The 18,038-nt window shown below is 35.9% G+C and overlaps 1 pseudogene; it reads left to right on the plus strand.

Moving 5' to 3' along the window:
* The window catches only part of LOC113230703, a 407,414-nt pseudogene extending 390,917 nt beyond the window's left edge, over positions 1-16,497 (plus strand).
* Positions 16,498-18,038: the final 1,541 nt, after the last annotated feature.

The following is an 18,038-nucleotide window of genomic DNA, read 5'->3' on the forward strand; positions in this document are numbered from 1 at the left end:
AACTACTCTAGCAAACCATAAAATTTTTAATGCCTGGGTCTGTCATTAAAAAAAATAAACAACTTCAAAAATACGTCACGACAATCGTGTGTGTTATTGTTTGGGCTGGTGATTTCGGTGTTTATTTATTGAAAACATACCGTAAGTAGCGTTTTTTAAGTTTACACTGAATATAAATGTTTATAAACTATACTTTAAGGAGTAATTTCATGGTCAACGTTAGAACCACTCAAACGGAATATTATCATATTTATCCAAGTACACCAAAAATTTCATTAGTGCTTTTTAAGTGCAGGATTGGCGGTGTATTACTGCATTTTATTTGAGATGTTTTTTGTTGGTAGTACGGAGGGTATTTATTTAGCAATGCAGAATAATACTTTTTATTTATAAAAACTTGTATTTAAACTGAATGCTTTTCTAATTTGCGAAACCAAATAGCCGCCATTTTGCGGTAGGAGGAGCGCATCGCGTGAGCGGTTATTTTATGATAATAATCCCTAGGTGAACCACGGGAAGAAACAACTGCCAGACATTCATTCATTAACGATGCAATAAGGAAGTCTGTCTGAAGATTAAATGTTATGTTTAACACTTTTCCTACGCGTCACGTTAGATACCTTTGGGCATCGATTGTACTAAAAAAAGGCTGCCCGTTGTTTATCTTTTGTTTGTTATCGTATTTTATTTTTGCCCGCAATAAAGAGACTTTTTATTGTTCTGTGTGTTCTATTTAAAATGCGAGAACATGTCTATTCCACATTCGCTACCTAAGCAATTTTTGTCTAGATTACATCTTAATCACAACTGTATGCAAACCCGTTGCCAATATTAGTTTTCATGTTTTGGCTGTTGTTTCTAGTTTGCAATAGGTAAATTTTGGCGTGTTGCCACTTTTAAACCTCGCAGGCTTAACTTTGTATGTACCAGTTACTTTTGTTTTTACGTCTTTTTTTCGTACTTTAACATTGCCTTTAAGCTTGTGAATTAGAATAATATCATCTTGCTTCCTACTTACTATGTTTTTCAAGAATACTTATAAGTTTCATAAGATTTCCGATTCAATTTCTTGCATGGCCCGCTCGTATACTGTAAAATTAATGTGATTAAAATAAGAATAGGCGGAGAAAATTTGATTCGACGTCGACAAGCGCCCGATGGCGACTGATGGGGCAGCGGGTGGCGCGGTGTCGTTAAAATGCTAGGCAATTTTGGGACAAATGTGGATTGACTAGCTATAAGTGCTTCAGTAGAATACCAAAATTTAGCAGGTTCTCTGTAGTACTTAAAGAGAAATATCTCAATATGAAAATTACGTGCAAAGTTAGATATATATATTTTTTTTATTGATTTTAAACTTTTATTTTGGTCCGTTTTCGGGATTTTATACACGTTCGGGTAAAGTACGTTCTATCGTGTAACTTGTTAGCGCATTTTTCTGATAATAAAGTATATTTTTTATAAAACCGTTATTTAATAGTAAATATATAAACCATTTCATATAGCAAAACAGTTTTTCCCACTTCTCTTCCTGTGATTCGACTTAATACGTTTGCATTTCTGTAACTTTCAAGATATTGGCATTTAAAGCTTCATTGTCACCTAAAAAAAGTTAATTACGCAGATGTTACTTAACAAAATTATTATCTTTTTTTTAAATAAGATATTAAAAAACTGTAATTGGATCGATCTTGATGTACGGTTGTGAAGTTTGGAAGAAAAATCTTACAGAAAATTCTGGGACCAACTCAAAGGGAGGATGGAAGCTGGAGGGCAAGGAAGAACCTTGAGATTGAAGATCTAATGTCCGGGACCAATATTGTGAGAAAAACTAAAGCTACGAAACTCCGTTGGCTCGGGCACGTGGAGAGAATCGGAGAAGATCGTGACACGAATAGGGCTTATTTGGGACAACCGAAAAGACGTCAACCGGTCGAACGTCTCAGGTACCGCTGGAGCGATGAAGTCCAGAAAGATCTCAAGGACCTTGCTGCTAGTGGCTGGAAGGAGCAGGCTCAGAACCACCCACTTTGGGTCTCTGCGCCACTGAAGTAGTAATATATTAAAAAACCAATCAGAGGGATTCATAGATCTCATTCCGCTGATCCCAAATAACATGTTAATAACTCAATTTTATTAAATATTTCGATTACGGTAGTTATGATATTAAAGAGGGTAGTATAGATTCCAAATTTTCACGTTCTTTATCAGTATACCATCGATCTGGGATTAGACTTTACGATAAGTAAAGTAAAACTTAATGTTCTCTTGATTTCTGTAAACAACGTGTCAAGGATCATTTCTTCAATGCCTAAGCTTAGCCTTTTCTCGACTATCCTTGCATTTATTTCCTATACCTATACTTCATTTTTCTTTTTCCTTTTCCTTTTCCTTTAAAAGTATATAACCACGTACTACTATTATTATTTATTATCTACATATGTATCTACTTATAATGATTTTCTTTGGTTGTACTCCTTTTGTGTATTTCAAAATACTATTCTAGAGTTTCCTGGAAGACATTGTTACATACTAACTTTATAGTTAAGTTAGTAATGTAGCTTTATGTGCAATAAAGAATATTTCATTCATTCATTAAACATCTTTTCAGTCATACGAATTTTCTTACTATTAACTATGGATGTATTAACATTGCAACTGAAATTACAATGATCAAATATCCTGAATTCAGAGATCTATTGAACAAAATAACTGAACGCAGTTCCACAAAATTTTGCTGAAGACAGCAATAAGTTTTCTGCTTTTATTTGCAAGCAAAATCGTAGTCAATTTGAATCGATGCCAGAATCAACTGTAGCCTCAACCCCCATCCTTATTTCCCTTAGGGATCGTCCATGAAATACGTTATATACAACAATAGCTTCTTTTAAACTTCCCCGCGAAAGTGAAAGATATTCTAACGCACATATTTTATAGCTCTTTACAGGATAGCTTAGGGGCCAAATTTTGTTTTAGATTAGGTTCTATTTATAAATTTCATTGATTTGTCCAAGACCCAATCTACATCCGCGAGGTCCATTTGCAATAGCTCACGGTCGTACCAATTTACTCTAAAAATAGGTTCCTTGTAGGTACCCATTTTAATTCCCAATACCAAAAAAATTATGTATTGGACAGCGATCCCTTCCGGTTCAAACTTGTCTTAGGAAGCTTTTATTAAAATAGTAAAAAGTTATTTATAATTTGATGCTTGGTAGTAGATATTATATTAGTTTTTGCCTGGTTATTGGTATATACAAATTCGTTTATCTCACGTAACTTGATTTAGACATTAGTGGAAGCTGTTTTGGCTAGTGTCAATTTCATATGTGTTAATAATTAAATGTACTTATAATATCGTCGGTGTTTTGCAGAAAGAGCGGATACGCCATTACGAATAATGTTTCAGGGGAGCGTGTTTTTGGTTTAAACGACTATTTGAAAATATTTACGTCATGTTTTAAAATTCAGGTTTGGGTTTGATATTTTAATATAGTCGTGAAAAACTAACACAGGCTACCCTGAAAAATTTTTCGAATTGGCGCTTTTGCCTTTTCAACAAAACACCGACTATATGTTTGTTGAATGTTTCCCAACAAAATAGCTCCTTTTGGAAATAATATTAATTGTCACTTATTTATTTAAAAAAACCGACCTCAAAAGTTCGTATCGTCTTTTTTATTGGACATCTGTTTGCCAAGTTTTATTGAAATCGGTTAACGGAAAGTGAGCGAAACCAGATTAATCCCCTAGTTTGCCACCCTTAGAAGTGGCATATTTTCTTCAAATTTAAATAGGACCAATATTGAGGTAATCTATTTCCAACAGAAAAGAATCATCAAAATCGGTTCACAAAAATATCAAAGTTATCGAGTAACATACACGCATAAAAAATACAGCCGCATTGAAAGCTTCTTCCTTTTTTAAAGTCGGTTAAAAAAATTGACCAAATATAAAATTTGTACCAAACGCATCCATCGCGCATATTCTCAAATTGAAAACGAATACCCCAATGACAGCTGTCAGATTTGACCTGACATAATAGATTACATACGTCTTTGTTTATGTGGGCACGACATCCATCAAAGCCACATTGAAGAGGGGACAAAATTCCATTGTTTTTTGTCATTTTACAACGGCTCCAACGCATTCGCTTGTTTAATATTTGAAATAAAATTACAGCTAATGGTTCAGTCAAGATGGAAAACAGGATATTTTTGGTTTTTGAGAATACATGATTCAATATCAATTTATTTTCTAGCCTAAGCGTGCGTTCCCATTATATCGTGATAACAGATATTCGTTCAGTTTAAAGTGTCGTGAAGTTGTTCACATATAGTACAACACGATTAACTGTCGTTCACAACTTTTTTGATGTAACGACGACAGACTGTTGTGACAATTAAAAGAGCTAGAACGACAGCCGTTCGACGATAAATAAAACGTCACGATAAAAATGTGACGACAGATAATCGCAGCTTCAACCGATTTTGTCGTACAAACGACAAGGCAGCTGCCGTGAACCGATAAATTGTCATCACGATTTAGTGGGAACAGCTAGCCACGACAGTCGTTCAACGATAAAATAAACTTCCACGACACAGTCTGACAGATAGTCGTGATATTGGAACAGGCTAGATGCCGCGACAGTCGTCCAACTATAAATAAAACGTTACGACATAATTGGAACGCATTGTAAGGCTTTATTTCTCAAATATAACAGAATTATACATAGCATTATGAGGTTTATGTCAATTTGAGTACCATATAAAACAGATACTATTCGGTATCTGAGGAAATTCCGAAAATGCTCTAGAATTCTCCTGAAAACGCGAGACCTATCTAGCTTGTACGTTATAAGTACTACTGACACAAAGTTATGGTTAAAAAAACTCCTTTTTATTCCAATCAATAGCATGTAAAATGAGTCTGAGTTGTGTGTTATCGATTTACAACTAAAATAATATGATACCTGACAAATTTTGTATGATTTTCTATGATCCAACCTGTACCAACAATTTATAGGATACCCCCTTTTTACATTCCTCGCCCTCGCTCTGTGCCAACCAAGTAGCTTCTTTTAAATGGCCTAGTTTAAGTTTCTGCTATTGACAGATAGGGACGTTGTCGTCTTTTTGTGACAAATTGGCTTCAGTATTGAGAGAAGCTTTTGTTGCACTGTTCTGAATACCACACTTTGTTTTCTTATTTTCTGCATGCTTATGAGATTGTTTATAATAATACCCTAGTGTAGGAGCCTGGTTTCTTCTTAATTTAGAGGTCGACTGTATGTGCTTATGATTTCAATTTTGTATGTTATTTTAATTTGTGAATTTAGTATCAACACTTCTAATTTACGGGGAAGGAACCTGCATCGAGGTGCGTGATGACGATGATGAAAGGAAAGAGAGAATTGCATCGAAAATTTTAAAGAATTACACTTTGTTCTAAAACCGCAGGATTTCATTATTGTGTTCAAGATTAATATGGCGTATGCTACAATATGGGTGAGAATTCACAACATTGTACATTTGTCTATATTTTATTTTATATTTGGCATCTCATGCGGTATTTTGAGAGAATAGTAAGTTTTTCGTTTTTGTTTCTTAGTTATTATCTGTCTGATATCAAAATGCTATGTTTCGAAGTTACTTTAACATATACAAAAAGATAGATATTAAATACACTCACGGCTAGTCTAGTAGTTAAAAGTTTAGTCCAGGGAAGTACTGCCACCTTATCTATTTCTGCCGCCTAGCAATTATGCGAGTATTACTGGTTTGGAAGGGAAAGGGTGCTGGTGAAATTACAGGCATATGGGACTTGTCAACTTATATCTCTGGGTGACGGGGGCATTGGCAATGACCCTCAGGTCTTTGTGATTTAAAGCTCTAAATGGCACTACAACTGTTATGGATAGTACAAATAAAAAAAAGTCGCTCAGTGTGCTATAGTATATAGTAGTAACTCTAGTAAGGTCGTCGATGTAACTGCTAGAATAAGCTAGCTGTAGAATAAGTTAGTTGTAGTGGCTGGCCATGTTTATAAGAACCGATAACGGATGGGGCAAACAACTTCCTGAGTGGAGACCACAGCTCAGCAAATATAGTGCAGGACGCCATCTGGCCACATGTAGTGACAGTCTGCGAAAGGCTGCTGGTAGCAGATGAATGCGGCAAGCTGAGAACAAAGCGAAATACCGCACAGTGGGAGTGGGATGACGATACATAAAATTTCATATTATATTGAATATAGTGAGTTCCTTTGGGATGCCAAATAAATAAACAAATAAATATCAGTTAACAATAACAAAACGAATTTCGATAAAATGACAATGCCAGAATCGCCGTTAATGCTTGCCCAAGATGAAAAATGGTAATAAGGTTTTGAGCCCTGCATGTTATTATTTGGACTTATTGCTTTTGATAAAACTACAAATATAGAAATATAAACACCTTCAGTTATAATTACGATATGAAACTTCTGGAAGTTCCTAGAAGGGACACTTTTGTTTGGCTGTAGCGAGCTAGACATTATATATCTATGTACATTGTGCTACACGTGTATGTGAGATAGAATTTGACAGTGTTTTAATAATATCAAACGCGAATGATACCGACGATCCTATTTATTGATATAAAATTTATAATCCTAACATATCATTTACATTTTCTAAAGTACAGTAATAAAACATTTGTTAAAATTTACATACGTAATGTAATTTCTGGAAATGTGATTTTCCTGGACCGTAGGATAGGTTGAATTGTACTTGAAAATCTGGAAAATGACAATATCATTAAAGTAAAATAGAGAACCAACTAGGTTCCAACAATATATTGATCCTGTAATACATTTGAGATGTTTACGGAACAAACTAATTCCTTATTTATCAGAAAAAAATTGCCTAGTTGCTAAACAGGGCACGTAGTATGTACATCATCCTAGGAATAATTGCTGAAAATGGAGAGACTTGAATGAAGGCACCTCATAATTAATACTGATTACATTTTTTTACTAAACTTGTTTTGCGTTGCTATATAAAGTGATCTATTAAAAATTTGTATATATAAATTCTTGTGATCCAAAATAAGAGCCTATTATAACATATTATTAACCGAAGGAAAACAGAAGACACTTACATTATAACAAATGTCTGAAGAAACTGTTATAACAGAAAAATAATCGTCTGCAGAAACTTAGACGTGAGAAAACCAATTTGAGTCACAATTGCGCCAACAAATGGGTGCGCCACAACGAGGCCAATTTATTTCAGTGGCAATTTTCAATATATGCTTTTTAAAAAGAAGGCTATTGTTCTATTCGTTCTTAAGGAAAAGATCTTACTTGATTGTGAGACTTCTTTTATATATTAGTTAATTAGAAAAGATCGTTTTAGTAAAAGTAGAACCTTTTGTAAATACAGCAACAACACCTATTTTTGTCGCAATTTCTTTGAGCATTACTATGATACGGTCTTTCGGAGGGTAAAGGCGCTGATGAAGCTACAGGCATATGGGACTTGTCAATTTTATGTCTTAGAATGACATAGTTATAATTAAGCCTGATGCTTACCAACAGTCACTTGATAATGTTAAAAAAGACTTGTTGGAAAAATATAAAAATGTAAAAGAACTTCTTATATTATAGCCACAAAGGTAAACTCTCTTCACGTCTCGGTTTCGTATCTGGTAGTATTTTAGATGTATTATTTTACGTGATAATGTCTTAAAAGTTTTACAAAATTCTTCAAAGACATGATAGTTTATCCTCAACGCTTAACTCTCTCCGTAGCTGAACGGTTACCATGTTGTTGGTCTACCACGCAGTGGTCCGGGGTTCTATTCTTCATTTATTTCTCACGTGAGTTTGTATTTAATTTGTGGTTGTCTATGTGTGTCCATGGCATCCGCGATATAGGGTTGCCTTAAAAAATCGGACAAGATTAGCAAGGTAGACCATGAGATCAGAATTACTGACGTCTACATGTGTTAAAAACTTGGAGACATGGAGAGGAAGATTGTGAACATTGAGGTTCTAGACACAGCGAGCGGAGTGGAGAAATTCAGATTGACAAAGTGAAACAAAGTATATAAAAAAATTCGACTAACACACACACGCCACAAATTTTCTCAAAAAGCTTTAATTAAACTAATCACTACTACCAAATTTCTGTCAACAACCTTTAAGGATTAGGTATAAAAAGCTTTTTATTACAGAAAGACGCTTTTAGAAAAGCCAATAATATAAATGGCTTCAGGAGTCCCCTTTCCTTTAACAATAAACAAACGTAACAAATTGATTAACATCACAGCTGAATTCGCTCGTTTATCCAAATCAAAGGCAAACTTCATCACTGTCTAATTAATCTGCAACTTGAATTGGTGCCAAAAGTATAATTTAGTAGAGATTTCATTAACTTTCCCCATGAATGCTTTTATTATCGCGAACACTTTGTGACCATTATGCGAAGTTGTTTGGACTTATACATTTTCTTACTGTCAGCGTGTTTCGCAATCTTGAGTTATTGTTCACTGGAAGATTAGTATCTTTGAATTGACCTAGAAGTGACTTGAATAGAGAATAAAGAGCCAAGTGACATTGAAGTACTGGTTTATTTTAAAAATAAAAAACTTTCGTTTGACCATAAAAATTATTCACAGCGGTTCAAATTGCTCAATTGCTCAATGGTTTGACTTACTGCCTGTCAAGCAGAAGCCGCAAGTTCGAATCCGGAAAACCTCTTATAATAACAATAATAACAACGCACACACTCAACATAGCCCCGCACTAGGGAAACCCTGTGTCGCGGGTGCCATGGACACACACATAGACAACCACAAGTTACACCCAAACTCACGAGAGAAATAAATGTAGGTCATACAAATATTTCTCCCGGCTCGGGAATCGAACCTGGGACCTCTGCGTGGCAGTCCGGTAATGTCATGTCAAGTCATGGTAACCGTTCGGCCACGGAGGCTTATTTTTGGAATGTACCAAATTTAATTTGAAATATAGGTAATTTGAGCTTTTCATTGAAGAAAAACATCGTGCTAAAACCTACACTTCAAAGAAAGTTCACTATCAAAAGTTCACTCAAGTTTCACAACCTTCGGAAAACGTGTGGACCATGAAAGAATTTGGCCTAATCCAGTGATCGGATTTTTTTTAAACTTAAACTATATTGTAGGGTTACTTAATTAGGGTACTCCTAAGCTGCTCAAAAAGTTCTCAGAATAATTGAAATACGTTCGCTGAAGTTTCAAAGTCTCCCATCCGCATTTGTATACTTCATCAGTGTCGGTATTTTGCGGAAGAGACGCGCTCGAGAGGTCAAAGTGTCAAGGCCAAATTTGCCGACTTCTGGCCTAAACCAGGTCTCCGGCAGTCGCTTTAACGGTTACGCGATAACCTCTAGTTACGCGATAAAGTCTACCGTTGAGTGTACCGTCGATAGTGCATGCTCGAACAAGTCTTTCATTTACATTACAATCTTTGTACAACCCCAGCGTTCGGTTCCGCACACTGCACACGACGTGCAACATTATTATCACCTCACTGAGCGCGTGCTTAGATCCCTTTTTCCTCATAGTGAGCACCTGGTGTCATTAGTCAAAGTTAGTAAACTGTTATATTTAGATACTAAACTGTTATATTTTGTTAGTATTAAGAAACGCCAGAAGATTAGCATTGCAATCCCAGTTACAAAAGTCTAAAAACCATACGAAATTAATCTGGAACGTAGTTAACAAACATAGGAACAAATTGGTTAGTAAGGATAGAGAAAAAATGGTACTACACGTGGGTGATAGGACTGTTGTAGACGAACAAGAAATTGTTAAAATTTTTTCTGAACAGTTTGACGTTGTAGGGGCTCCTGTTTGCTCTGTCAATGATCAAGTCAATGACAAAAACTTAGCTTCGGACATTGAAGATATGTGCTGGGAACCGATTACTCCTTTAGAAGTGCGGACGATAGTCAGGAAGATGGAAAAAAAGAAATCAGCTGGTTATGATGAAATGCCCATTGTCATTATCCAGGATAACATAGACCTCCTAGCATATCCTTTGTCACTGTTCTACGACGGATGCTGCGAACAGAGTGTTTTTCCGGCACAACTAAAAATAGCAAAGATAATTCCTATATACAAAAAGGGCATAAAAACTGATCCAAGGAACTATAGACCTATATCTTTGCTACCAGTATTAGCGAAGATATTTGAAAAGCTTATGAAGGCTCGCTTGCTTAAACACCTTGAAAAGCATAACATCATAAATGAACGTCAATTTGGGTATCAAAGGAACAAAGGTACTAAGGATGCAGTACATACCCTTATTGATGATGTCATAGTGTTCCTAAATGAGAAAAAGAAAGTTTCGGGACTCTTCCTTGATCTGAGTTCCGCTTTCGACACCGTTAGTCATGTGGCTCTTGTGAGAAAATTGGAGCTTTGTGGTGTGCGTGGAAAAGCATTGCATTTATTCCAATCTTTTCTTAGTGACAGATACCAGTTCGTAGAGATAGGCGGTGTGGAGACTGAGGAACTGGTAAGGTATGAATCGGTGGCCGTTAATTTGAAGAGAGGCATACCACAGGGCTCAGTTTTGGGCCCGGTCCTATTTATTATTTTTATGAATGACCTAATCAAATTTATTGATAATGAATTCTCGGATGTAAAGTTAGTCATCTTTGCTGATGATACCAATGCTGTCATTGCAGCCGAGAATCTAGACGATCTTGAGCTTAAAACGAATGAAGTACTTTCAGCATTTGACATGTGGTTCAAAAGTAATGACCTTTTAATTAACGCGAGCAAGACAAACGCTTTGTTATTTAGAACAACACCGAGAAACCTCGAATGCATGGAAATCAAGATGAATAATAAAATAATACCACTTGTAGAATCTGTAAAATTCCTGGGAGTTTACATTGACTCGTACCTGAACTGGAAAGAAGAAATTAGTAAACTAGATAATAAAATAAGCTCAGCATGTTATGCTCTACGATCACTGCGGGATGAGGTGCCTATTTGGGACTTAAAATCGGTATACCATGCTTTGGTAGAGTCACATCTAAGGTATAGTATTAGGTTTTGGGGAAATAGCTATGATTACAATGTAAAGAAGGCATTCACTCTGCAGAAAAGAGCGATACGAACTATACTTAGATTACCTCCATGGGAGTCTTGCAGACCATATTTTGGACAATTGTCGATTTTAACGGTTCCTTGCCTTTATATTTTGGAATTGCTAACAGGAGTGCCTGGGTGTTCGGCTCAATATTATGACTCGGTTACTGAGTCAAAGCGGCTTGCGACTAGACGTAAAGACAGATGTGGTCTTATAGCACCTACATTAAATATTATAAAACATAGTCCAAGGTATCAAACATCAAAAGTGTTCAACAGTCTGCCTCTTGATTTAAAAATGGAAACGGATCCAAATGTTTTTAAAAAATCCTTGAAACATTTCTTACTGAAAAAATCATTCTATCATATTGACGAATTTATCCAATTTTGACATTGTAACATTTAATTGTAGCATTTTGACATTGTTATATAAGTCATATTACTTGTTATGTGTTTGTTAAATATGAATTGGAATAATTATTACAATTTCATTACATTATAATCTTTTTTCCGACACAATGTATGTTGTTATGGATAATGAATAAATGAATAAATGAAATGTTATAATGTAGGTATTTTGTATGAGAGTGATGTATCTGTTGCGTAGTGACTATTAAATAATCTGTGCCTAAACCTTCGCCTCAAAGGAGACCCGTACCCAGCAGTGGAACATATAAATGGGTTGATGCCGGTGATTATGAGTATTGTAACAGTTCACTGTAAGCAGATCGCAAGCGGGTGGTAGCTTTGGCGACACAAGTTGATAGGGTTTTTAAGTTGTACATACATTGAGGACACATGTATTGAATACATTTTTGAAATAAATTTAATATCAATTTCTTAGGTTTAAGCGATTGCTAAACATTGGAAAAGTTAGCTGAGACAATGGGAACTGTAAAGAGTCTGAAACGTTGGTTTGTTTTAAAAAACAAAAACAAACCATTTAGATCCCAAAAAAAAAATAGTTGAAATTAATGTACAAATGCGATATTAATAAAATTTTAATGAGCATGTTAATTTTCTCGGAAAGTTGAAATAGTTCATAAAAAATTTGTCGGATAACTGCGTTGTCTTTACCCCTCATAACCAGTCTAAACCTTGATAAATTATCACTTTCAGTTTGTAACGTACATAGTTCAAAGTATTATTTGATTTCATGGGAGATTTTATACTTTTATGACACCATAAAAATAGTCTAGACGATTTTAGTGCTTAATTGGTATACCTAATCGCTAAAATTTGATTAAAATAGATTTGTACTGTTATTGAAACATTAGAAATGAAACTATTTTTAGATATAAATTGTGTATATTTATTTCATCAAACAAATCAATCGAAATCAAAATATTGTTTAAAAATGTCATTTTGGTACTTGGTGCAACGGGCTGGTGTCCAACTGGACGTCAAGGCGCCTATTTTGCGTGTGGTGGATGTAGTGTCCTACTTGTGCCACCCAACTTCCTCCAGGAATCTCAGCAAACTCTTCGGTTTGCTGAAGACTTCGGGGAGCGACCTCGGCACTCCAAGGTACTTCGCCCTGTAGTTGGCCACGTCGGAGCACAGTAGTAGGATGTGCGCAGCCGTTTCCTCCTCCTCTATGCACGCTTTGCATAGAGGGCTATCTGTGATACCTAAATTAAAAAGGGTGTTTATTGTATGAACCATGACCCGTTAGAGTCGCAGAGGTAGAGGGCGGTCGATAGAGTGCGAAGCTCTTGCCTTTTGAGTTTGACTAGCTGGTGCTTCTCTAACCTGTCCGCAAATCTTAAGGGTTGTCCATGTGTTATTTTGAGAAGATTTTGTACCTTTGTATATAGTTGTTCTTGATCATCGGTAAGGGAGGGACTACAGCGTCCATCCCAAATTAATGTCCTAATACGCTCAATAGTTTCTCTTACAAAGCAGTCTATAGAAACAGTTCCAAGAATGTGACAATAGAGAAAAAAGAAGATGAAGAAAGAAGAATACGGACATACAGGTACACAGATAAAGGCTCCACATTTATAACTTACTTCATACCCTCAATAAATCGGGGGTAAAAGTAATAAAAGAAACTCAAAACTATAATCGGATCAACGCCAAAGACTTCTGATTGCCAGACTGCAACAATATAGTGCGCTTGATTACAGTGGCTAATGAAATGTAATAAGGAAAACAATAACTGCGTACTCGTGTTGAGAGAAAATCTCGGTGTCTGTAATCGTTTGTAATAAAAGATCGGACCCGGGATCTCTTGACCCAAGCATTGGTCGTCAGACTATATTTATTACTGATTTGTAACAGTTAACGTGAAATTTGAACGCGAGCCTAAACTTTAGGTGGTGAGGTCCCTCAAACCCTGGTCGTGAAATAGTGTAAATAAAATAAAAACAGGCGGAAAATTGTTCTGACGTTGACAAGCGCTCGATGGCAACTGATGGGGTAGCGGATGGCCCAGCGTGTCGTTAAACTGCTGGGCGATTTTCAAGTTTTGGGATAAATGTGAATTTAGGGGCTTCAGTTAAAAACCAAAATTTTGCAGGTTCTCTGTAGTACAGGAAAAATATCTCCATGCAAAGTTAAATTATTTTATTCTTAAATAATTAGTTTTACACTTTTATGGGATTATAAATGATCGCGTAAAGTACATACATCCTATCGTGTAATGAAACAGCACATTCTTAAGACAATATCCTTTGGTGTATCGCACATTTTCTGTAAGACCGTTATTTAATAGTAAATACCTAAACCATTTTCATCTAGCAAAACAGTTCTTTCCGCTTCTCCTCCTGCGACTCGACTTAATTAAACACAAGATTTTCTTCCCCAGGAAATCAACTACGACTCCCCCCGTGGAGGGGTGTCAGTGATCACAGAGAAGGGAGAAACTACCACGTCCCATCTTTTGGTGCAGAGAGCCAGAGCTCCTGATTCTGGGCGGTACACTTGCGCTCCTGCAAATGCTAATCCTAAATCTGTTCTCGTCCACGTTTTGAGCGGTAAGTACAGCTACAAATCTGGTGCTTGTAAAGATACACCACTCAGAAGCCACTTCGTCAGTGCTACTATAGAAATTATTCCTTAATTAGTAGCCTATGAGTGCAATCTAACAGGATTTACTTATGTATATTTTTAGAAATTGACCGTTAAGAGATTAGCATTAATAGGGTATAAAAATTGCCCAATAACACTAAGGGCGCGTTCCCATTATGTCGTAACGTTTTATTTATTAATGGACGACTGTCGCGTCTAGCCTGTTCCCACATCGCGACTGTCTGTCGTAACTGTGTCGTGGAAGTTTATTTTATCATTGAACAACTGTCGTATCTAGCTGTTCCCATTAAACAAGTGACGACAATTTATCGGTTCATGGCAGCCGCCTTATTGTTTGCACGACAGGATTGTTTGAAGCTGCTATCATCAGTCGTCACATATTTGTCGTGACGTTTTGTTTATCGTCTGACGACTGTCGTTCTAGCTCTTCCCATTGTCACGACAGTCTGATGTCGTAACGTCAAAAAAGTCGGAACGACAGTTAATCATGTTGTATTATATGTGAACAACTTCATTTAAATATACAAGCCATCACAGGACATCAAATTGAAAATGAATAATACACGACAGAATTTGATTTTCTTTAAATAAAATCCATATTTGTGGCTAAACTTTTAGGTGTCATGGATACTTTCAAATTGAAATATATGAGCGTTTAACGTTTGTGGCATAGGGAAGGTTTCAACCAATCATCAGCCTGGCATGGTCGGATGAGTGAATGTGGCAATTCGGTTAAAAATTTCGAATTATTTGATATATAACGGAGATACAGTATTATTCATGTTTATGGCATTCCTGCATGGTTATTCTATATTTGGATTATTTAGTGCTTTAAACATGTAACACTCCGTTGCGACACTGCAACGTTAAAGAGAGCACATTTGTACTAATCAATTAATTAAGTTTCTTCATGACTCAAACGTTAATACTAATTATAAGTATAAAAAGTAAAGGTATATCATGTTAGTTTAATATCAGTAAAGACTATAGAAAGAATTTAATCCATAAAAGCTATTTTGTAACGTCCAAATGAATTTTAAGGAGATTTTAAAGCATTTTGGTCATCATTACATAATTGAATTTCTCTGGACGGGGGCCTTAGTAAATGATAGTTTAAGTTGGTTTAGGCAGCATTGTTTAGTTTGATCATGGACCAAGTTGAGTCATCAAGGGGATTGCTAATCGCAATATAAGACAGTGTACTTGGGTATTTTTTACTACCTATTAGTACACCTGACGTCGCGATAAGTAGCTAGTTTTGTAACTAATTTGTTTAATATTGACAGGCTGTAATTTATCAAAGCTACTCTAATTTCTAGTGATAACAAACAAATCAACTAGATGGCGCTTCTTTCACTGATTTCTATCGATAGTGTCGGCTATTCTTTTATTTTGTTTAGGATTAACGCCATCTACCCATATTAGCAAGCGTTAATTTGTAAATGAGTTTGTAATACGCACACATATTGGTCAAAGTTAGATTAGCAGACCTGTTGATTGGTCCATGGTTTTATATATTTTTATTGGAGGTATTCTACAAACAGTCAATCAATATAAACTTAAGTGCGTCCACAAACATTTTCTTTTAGTTTCTTCGTACATAGATGAACATGGACAATACATATTATTCCTACGTAATTTGTAATGCCATTATCTTCATCTTATTCTTCTTATGCTTCCTTTGTTATCCCTTCCTTACTTTCGCTGATAAATGGGCTTGGTTGACCTAAAAGGGAACCTTTGCCAGCCTCTTAGGTACGATGCTCCAAGGCACGGCCTTCGTTGTATTTAAACTAACTCGCTTTTTTCCCCGCAGGTGAGCACCCAGCTGCAATGCAACATGGTGGCCAGCTTCGCATCCAATACCCGCTCTCTTCAGCTCTTCTAAGCGTTATCGTGGCGATTATGGGCTGCTAGTACACGAACTTCGATTGTGTAAACGTTTTGTATTTACTATATTTATTGTAAGTGACGAATCGGTTACATGAAAATTATGAATGACAATTCAGCGCGATTTGCAAAGAAGAGAATTTATATAGTTCTTTGCGATAATATAGTCGTATAATTCGTTATAAACCTCCAAAAGCGGTCCATATCCCTTGCAACATTAATGGAAGTAACTCACAATATCGTAAACCAATGATTTGTAATTAGAGTATCGAATTCTGGTTCGAAGTGGATCGAGATGGTTACGTTCATTTTTTATTAAAATTGCGCCTTTTTTTGTATAAACTTTGCTTTTAATACTTAACTCTATTTCGCATGTATAAATAGAATTGTCTGCAGAAAAAATTTGAGTTGTGAGATAGGACAGAAGGGCTACCCTTTCGCAAAGTGCAATCCATAACTTTGACCCACTTTGTAAGTTCATGAGTCAGGAAGTTTATAAAGGTTAAGTGGTAAAGTAAAAGTCAAATGTTGTTTTTCAAGTGTTAGATAAAAACTACAAGGTTAGTTTGGCGATCATGACAAAAAGAAATTTGATAAAAGAAGGATATCGATACTTCGGAAAAAAGACGTAAAAGCGAGTTTCAACAAAAATTCGTTGAAGGTGTTATTTTTTATTTGTCAAGTTTGAAAAAAAATTGTGCCATTAACCACAACAATACGTACAATATACGCACATTCAGATTGGGGCACTTCTTATACTATGAGTACCAGAGTTACAGAATTCACTCCGGGGCACTACTAAAACATCTAAACAAGACCAATTTAGAAAAGTGAATTTTCCTAATTGGTCCTACTAGGAATCGAGAAATAGAAACTGTTGGACCACATAGACCTTCGCGTGCTACTTGTTATGAGCAGTACCATGACATCCAAATCAGAACCAATTTAGAAAATAAAACAATGTTTTTTGGGTATAAATCGCGTATTTGTTCTTTTTTTCCTTACCTTTTCTGATCTTTTACATGGTCGCGGTTGACCGCTGACATGGGACTAGTGAAGGGTCCGAAACGTTTGTTTGTTTCCGAAAAAAAAGCTTTCTTTTTAATAATATGTAGCAATCGCGAAAGCCTAACCTAGAAAAGTTTATTTCCCAAATTGATCCTATTGAGAATCGAACCCAGGACCCATACACAGAACATCTTGCATTCACAGTGCAAACGTTAACCACCGAGGTCGTCAAAACATAGTTAAGATATTTTATTTTGCTTTTTAATTGGATTTTGTATTAATTCTTTCCCGATGTATCGATATTCTTTATCATTCTTTTATAAAAATCGACTGGTTGTTGAAAAAATATTTTGTGGGAATTTTGTTCAAAAAAATTCCAAATCATTTTTATATCTCTTCGATTTGAGACCGATCCGACGGCTATACAAAAGATGACAGTTACAATTAACAACACTATGACCAAAACTGTCACACGTAGATACCGCCGACTACAGTCAATGTCATAATCAACTAAACGATGAAACTAACCCAGAATATCATAACAAACTATCTGGTCAATTTTATTAATAAGCTCGGTGCTGTGAGCACGTTTGATGAAAATAAACCTTACTTCAATGATATTAAGATTGGAACTGGAGACAATTTATACCATATTGGTTATTGTGGACGGAGGCGTGGTGAGAGAGGTAGACCTCGGCGTACATATCTCAATTAGATTGGGGATGTCCTTAAAAAAGGCCGAGTCTAAAGTACCGAGAATAAACAGGCATATATGGAGATATTGTTGGGAGTGGCGAAGGAGGTTTGTCAGGAGCGTAGCAAGTGGATAGGCTGTGCCTACCACAGTGGGAGACAGGCATGATGATAATATATGTATGGTTATTGTTTGAACGTGCAAATGTTTTGAGCAATCTGATCATTGAGAATAAACATATCGTCCCTGGAAAGTCGAAATTACTAACCTCCAAAAGGCCAAAATGG

This window comes from Hyposmocoma kahamanoa, unplaced genomic scaffold (assembly GCF_003589595.1).
Source record: "Hyposmocoma kahamanoa isolate Upper Pololo Valley unplaced genomic scaffold, ASM358959v1 64, whole genome shotgun sequence".
Lineage (NCBI taxonomy): Eukaryota > Metazoa > Arthropoda > Insecta > Lepidoptera > Cosmopterigidae > Hyposmocoma > Hyposmocoma kahamanoa.